The following is a 7,373-nucleotide window of genomic DNA, read 5'->3' on the forward strand; positions in this document are numbered from 1 at the left end:
GTGTCCACCAACACCCTGGAGTTGTTCAGGGAGAGGTGGGCGCCGCAGGGAGTGGAGTGCATTATTTCCCCCTCCAACTCTATTTTGATTTAGTCCCTACCCTCCACTTCACTGTTTGATCACACAGCATTGCCCTTTGATGTGAAGTGCACTGCTTGTCACTGGCCACTCGGGTGTTTCCTTTCTTCCTGATAGTGGAAATTGAATAAAGATTCATACATCTTGTGTCTCTCACTGTGTCTCACACCTGCCACACACCAACATGGGTGCTGGGGAAAAAATAAGCACTATCACAGTTAGGCGGTAGTGTGGGGGTTAAAAGAAAAAAAAAGGAAACAGGAAAAAAAAGAGACAAAAAAAAATAACCAGAAGATTCAGAGAGTCTCCTCAGTCGAGGGACTGCGTTTGAGCTAGCTGGTCACAGCCCATGTACAGTACACACATAAAGGCCTCTGTGCAGTTATTTCACTTTCCATAATTTAATAGTAATCCCACCCTCTGAGTTTTCATTGGCCAATTTGATGCAAGATCTCAGAGAAATGAATTTCCCACATTGTTTCTGAAATCCACAGGCCTGGGAGTCTGATGTTGCACATGAGGGTGACACTAAGAAAGATCTCAGGTATAGTGGCCAGCCTGCATTAATAGATGCCAGTGGTAGGGTCCCAAAAACTATAGAGATGAAAAGCTTAACAGGCAGGCTCTGGCCCCAGTCACTTAGCGCTGACTCTTGCTTAGAAGTGTGAGTGGATACTTATTGAGAAGGTCTGAATGTGTAGCTATATTTGTCCTCATGGTCAAATAATCTGTTAGTGCCCACTGTCTTATACAAAGACAAGAAAAAAACCTACTGGTGATAGTCCTGTTTGTCCTGGACTAGTGTAATGCTTTACACAATATGGTATCTACACTCCCCATCCCGTCTAAAAGCTAGGTGACCTACTAGAAGAAGTAGAAAATTCATTTTTAAAAATACAAGCAAGCTATTGGGAAATAAAGCTGGAAAATTCATTTCCAAATCCATTGAGCAATTAAAAATAGCAGAGGGGACTCATTAAGATGTTTATGTGGCTTTCGGATGAAATCATAATAATCTTTTATTAAATAATGTTTATGCCATTGTTGCATGTAATTAGCTGAGGGATTCTGATCTTTCACATGGCTGAAGTGAATTGTATCTGCCAGATAAAGAAAGGTTTCTATTTATGTGACACTTTATCTTATCTCACATACTTTCCATGCAACGGACTACTTGGGGGACGTTAGTGGAAAGTTTGTGGGATTCAGAAGGAAGGTGAGAGCCATTTTACTCCTCAGTTATGTTTGCATTCCTTGTAAGGGCCCACCAAACAAGGCACAGGTTTAAATTTGGAGCTCTTGCACTGTTTTGTGTGCACCAAGCACAATCTTTGTTACTTCTTTGGATTTTGTTATATGTGTGATGGTACAGTTCTGCAATTATTATTAAATCCCTACATACTGTATTTTGCTCCTTCTTACAAAATTTGTAATATTTTCAACTGTGTGCCAAGACGAGTCAGTGCCCGATTAATAATTTTTTTATCTGAGATTGCCTAGAGTGATCCAGAGATAATATTATATTAATGGAATCCCCTCTTAGTCTCAGAGATAGACTATCTACTTTAAACAACATGCCTCAGCTGTTTACTGGCAACAACATAATCAAATATTTTATATGTATAAATAACTCATTGATAATCTCAGAGAAACATTTAACATAAAATCTTATCGTTCACTTTGTTAATCCACAGAATGCTTTGAGGAATTCTTACGATAATCAGGTCATTGTAGAGGGAACATGAAGTGTATCTGTAGTTCTCTCCTCTGAGTCAGATGTTTGTGGCTTTAATTTCCATTCCAGGGAGCGAAACATTTGGAGTCATAGAAATGTACGGCATGGAAACAAACCCTTCGGTCCATACTGACCAGATATCCGAACCTAAGCTAGTCCCATTTGCCAGCACTTGGCCCATATCCCTCGAAACCTTTCCTATTCATATACCCATCCAGATGTCTTTTAAATAATGTAACTGTACCAGCCTCCGTCACTTCCTCTGGCAGCTCATTCCATCCACGTACCACCCTCTGCTTGAAAAAGTTGCTGTTTAGGTCCCTTTTAAATTTTCCCCATTTCACCCTAAACCTATGCCCTCTAGTTCTGCACTCTCCCACCTGAGGGAAATGATCTTGTCTATTTACCCTATCCATGCCCCTCATGATTTTATCAACCTCTATAAGGTTACTCCTCAGCCTCCGACACTCCAGTGAAAACAGCCCCAGCCTGTTCAGTCTCTCCCTGTAGCTCAAATCCTCCAACTCGAGTAACATCCATGTAAATCTTTTCTGAACCCTTTCAAGTTTCACAAGATGTTCCCAATAGGAGGGAGACCTGAATTGCATACAATATTCCAAAAGTGGCCAAACCCAATGTCCTGTACAGCAGCAACATGACCTCCCAACTCCTGTACTCAACACTCTGACCAATAAAAGAAAGCATACCAAATGCCTTCTTCACTATCCTATTTACCTGTGACTGTACTTTCAAGGATCTATGAACCTGCACACCAAGGTCTCTTTGTTCAGCAACACTCCCCAGGACCTTACCACTAAGTGTATAACTCCTGCCCTGATTTGCCTTTTCAAAATGCAACATGTCCCATTTATCTAAATTAAACTCAATCTGCCACTCCTCAGCCTATTGGCCCATCTAATCAAGATCCCATTGTATTCTGAAGTAACCTTCTTTGCTGTCCACTACACTTCCAATTTTGGTGTCATCTGCAAACCTACTAACTATTACAAGGGGGCATAGCTTTAAATTAAGGGGGGGTAGGTATAGGACAGATGTTAGGGGTAGGTTCTTTACTCAGTGAGTCGTGAGTTCATGGAATGCCCTGCCAGTAGCAGTGGTGGACTCTCCCTCTTTATGGGCATTTAAACGGGCATTGGATAGGCATATGGAGGATAGTGGGCTAGTGTAGGTTAGGTGGGCTTGGATCGGCGCAACATCGAGGGCCGAAGGGCCTGTACTGCGCTGTATTCTTTATGTTCTATGTTCTATGTTTTATATGTCCTATGTTCCTATCCAAATTATTTATATAAATGACAAAAGCAGTGAATCCAGCACCGATCCTTGTGGCACACCACTAGTCACAGGCCTCCTGTCTGAAAAGCAACCCTCCATCACCACCCTCTGTCTTCTACCTTCAAGCCAGTTCTATATTCATATGGCTAGTACTCTCTATATTCCATGAGATCTAACCTTGCTAGCTAGTCTACCGTGAGGAACTTTGTCGAACGCATTACTGAAGTCCATATAAATCCAAGTTGAAGTCTCAGTGCAATATGGAAGGAGAATTGCACTGTCAAAGGTGCCATTCCTGTGGTTAAGCCAGTTGCATCTCTTTTGGGTAGGTATGAAACTTTCCATTTATTCAAATATGAGCAGGCGTGTTTTCTTAAGCAACAATCCACACATAACCATTACTTAAAATAGACCACAGCTGGTCATTTTCTTTCATTGTGGTTTGCTTGTGCAAAATGGCTGATAAGTTGCCTACATTACAATAGGAACTACTATTCAGGATGCTTTGATGCTTCCAAGGTGAAAGGTTCTATACAAATAAGTTGTTTCACATCAATCATAAGGATACATTGACAACACAGCTGTTTGGTTCAGTGTATCCATGTGGTCATTTTGGTGAACAATTCAATTGCAGCCACACTTCAACCAATTACAGGAGTTGGGAGGTCATGTTGCGGCTGTACAGGACATTGGTTAGGCCATGTTAGAATATTGCGTGCAATTCTGTTCTCCTTCCTATCGGAAAGATGTTGTGAAACTTGAAAGGGTTCAGAAAAGATTTACAAAGATGTTGCCAGGATTGGAGGATTTGAGTAATAGGGAGAGGTTGAATAGGCTAGGGCTGTTTTCCCTGGAGCATTGGAGGCTTAGGGGTGACTTTATAGAAGTTTATAAAATCATGAGAGATGTGGATAGGATAACTAGACAAAGTATTTTCCCTGGGGTGGGGGAGTTCAGAACTCGAGGGCATAGGTTTAGGTTGAGAGGGGAAAGATATAAGAGACCTAAGGGGCAATGTTTTCACGCAGAGGTTGGAACGTGTATGGAATGAGCTGCCAGAGGATGTGGTTGAGACTGGTACAATTGCAACATTTAAAAGGCATCTTGATGAGTATATGAATAGGAAAGGTTTGGAGGGATATGGGCCGGGTGCTGGCATATGGGACTAGATTGGGTTAGGATATCTGGTCAGCTTGGACGAGTTGGACCGAAGGGTCTGTTTGCGTGCTATACATCTCCATGACTCTAATGCACTGCAAAGATGCCTGTAAAGTAATGAATGTTTCCTCAGCTGCATTAACATCAGTGCATGGCATTCTAATGAAACCACACAACCAGGAAGATGCCAAGTTAATTTGTCGTCTGAGTCATATTAATCCTTGTCTGACAGTGCTAGAATTAATCTGGATGAAGGAGAAGGGACAAATCTGATTGCGATTCCTGAATTAATCAATTAGATGTCTAATTTTTGATTTATTCATTCATTGATTAGGGCATCACTGGCTGGACCCAAATTTATTGCCCACGCTAAATTGCCCAGAGGGCAGATAAGTGGTCTGGAGTTTCATATTGGCCAAACCAGTACGGATGCCAGTTTTGTCCCCTAAAAAGGACTTAAGTGAACCAGATGGGTTTTTTCCAACAATTGACAATGTAGATTCACGGTCATCATTAGTGTCTTAATTCCAGATGTTTATTGAATTCAAATTCCGCCATCTGCCGTGGTGAGAAATGAATCTAGGTTCCCAGAATGTTACCTGAGTCTCTGGATGAACAGTCCAGCAATAATACCACTCGGCCATTGCCCAGTTAGGTTTGTATTACATTGCTTTCACATCATTTTTAGAACTTGATACAGTTGGACACTTAAATGCCTTAAATTTTCCAAATTTCAGATGATTGAATGTTGGCTGTAACGAATGCCAAGACTGTGGAAGGTGATTAGAATTCATAGAACTACAGCTCATCACTGACTCAGAGGCTTCAGCACTGATGGAAGGGGCCCTATGGTAAATATTTTCAATTAACAGCTTATGGTTACCTTCCATTCATTGAACCAGTTGGTACTAAATTATCTGTACACAGATAAAAGTTCTGAAAGGCTAGAAATCCCAATCTAGTCACAAGAGCAATTGATTGCTGGCAGAGCAGGAATTCCTGGTTTTGGGACACTGCTGGAGGGAAAGTCCAGTCATACTGGATCGATGGAAGACCAGTATGGTATTTGATTTGAGACAATTAGATAAAATTGGTCTTGGAACCAATAGCATTGATCACTGCACCAGTAATATTGGTTGTGGAGCTAGTTATACCAGTCAGGCAGCCTGTCATGGTGCAGAGTGCTGAAGTGTGCTATGTACAGTATGGTACCAGATGGTTTTATTGTCTCTGTTGTTCAGGCAGACACTCTCTGTTTTTTCGGGGTCTAATGAATTAGACATAAACTGTGTTTGGTGAGAGTTTGTGCTGCTCAAGATGTATTTGGCAGCATCAATTGAGATACTCATTCAAGAATTCAAAATGTATTTTATTGAGGATGTAAATTAAGGTGTACAGCCAACATAAGAAGAGTCAATTCTTTGTAAAAAAAAAACAAAAGGACTTACTATTACCTCATCCCCCAAAATGAGCATGGTTTGCTGGCTTGTCTTCTCTAGCACTGTTGGCAAGTCCATTATCCAAGAAATAAAACTTGCTATTTGTAGATCACTTCATCAGTCAGCCCTTGGAGCAAAGATGACCAAAGTAAGCTGTAGATGGTGAAGAAAATGGCTACAAACACAACAAAGTCAACTTTGGGACACTATGAACTGAGATATTGGTCAAAGATGCTCCAAAGATTATCAAGAGCATGTAGGTGAGTGTAGAATTAAAACCTATAACTATTTACAAGACAGCTTATTTTTAATTGCACTCAGCCTAACAAGAGAAAGTGCAGGTTTGGATTTAGGACAATTGTTCGTCTTGATGAAGTGGGAACATACACTATTATGGTTTGATCTGCCATCAAGTTTGTCAGCCGGGGTCTTGACAAACATTGAGTATGTTGTGAAGCCGAGAACATTTTTCCTTTGGTGCTCTGTGATCTCCAGGCTATCCTGCAGTTGCACCTGTTGGGGAAAATATCATTTCTCTGCCTCAGAGGTCTGGAAATTATGCAGACTAAAGTTATGAACATACTCTAGAGACCTTGATAATATATTTGGGAGCTGGAGAAGCATTGAGAGAATCCTATCTTTAACATCCCATTTCAATCACACCAATCAATTCTTTAGGACCATATTTGGTGCAATGTAAGAATCGCCGTCCCATTGATGAAAGAATAGAGGGTGCCTGAATGGTCTCTAGGCACACAGCTTTTGCAATGGCTGCACAGTGCTGTCACTCACCTGCAATGATCTGAATGGTTCTGGTCTCATGAGATCTTTTACTCAGCTTGTCTGTGGAGATTGTGCTGCAATAAAATGTAAAAATAGAAGGTTCATTATTTTATCCCAGATGCTCTACTCTAATCTCATATTTCACAGTTCAGAGCCTTCACCTTCTGCATGAGACCTTCATTCCCTACCTGAATTTGAATAAGCTCTGTTTTCCTTTTCTGTCACTCATTTACACATGACTCTTTAAAATAAAGGACGGTTCAGTTGCATCTCCCGCCTGGATCTTGGCCATTGGAGTATAGCTGGGCATCTCTGTCATGAAACCATCCATGAAGTTCCCATCGAGTGCTGTCTGGCCAGTCTTGTGTTTCTACCAACAAAGAGAAATTTGAGGTTACGTTTTAGGCACTGAGGTGACATGTACAGCACTGTAAACAATGTATCATATGCACAGATTTGGCTCGATAGTTCTGTAATACCATACTTCAAATTTTTAATCATATTTTAATCATTACAATCCCCAGAGTGTGGAATCAGGCCATTTGGCCCATTGAGTCCACACTTAACCTCTGAAGAGCATCCCACCCAGACCCACCCCTCTAACTCAGCATTTCACATGGCCAATGCACCTAACCTGCACACCTTTGGACTGTGGGAGGAAACCAGAGCACCTGACAGAAACCCACAGAGACATGGGGGGAATGTGCAAACTTCACACAGTTGGTTACCTGAAGGTGGATTCAAACCCAGGTCCCTGGTGCTGTGAGACAGCTAGAGTGCTAACCACTGAGCCACCTGCCACTCCAAAATGCCTTCAAATACATTCAAAAATCTGAATGAGTGGGTCCAGCACCTCCCTGGTTGCTCTAGTGGCCTCCAATGGCTCT

Source organism: Chiloscyllium plagiosum, chromosome 26 (assembly GCF_004010195.1).
Source record: "Chiloscyllium plagiosum isolate BGI_BamShark_2017 chromosome 26, ASM401019v2, whole genome shotgun sequence".
NCBI classification, from domain to species: Eukaryota; Metazoa; Chordata; class Chondrichthyes; order Orectolobiformes; family Hemiscylliidae; genus Chiloscyllium; species Chiloscyllium plagiosum.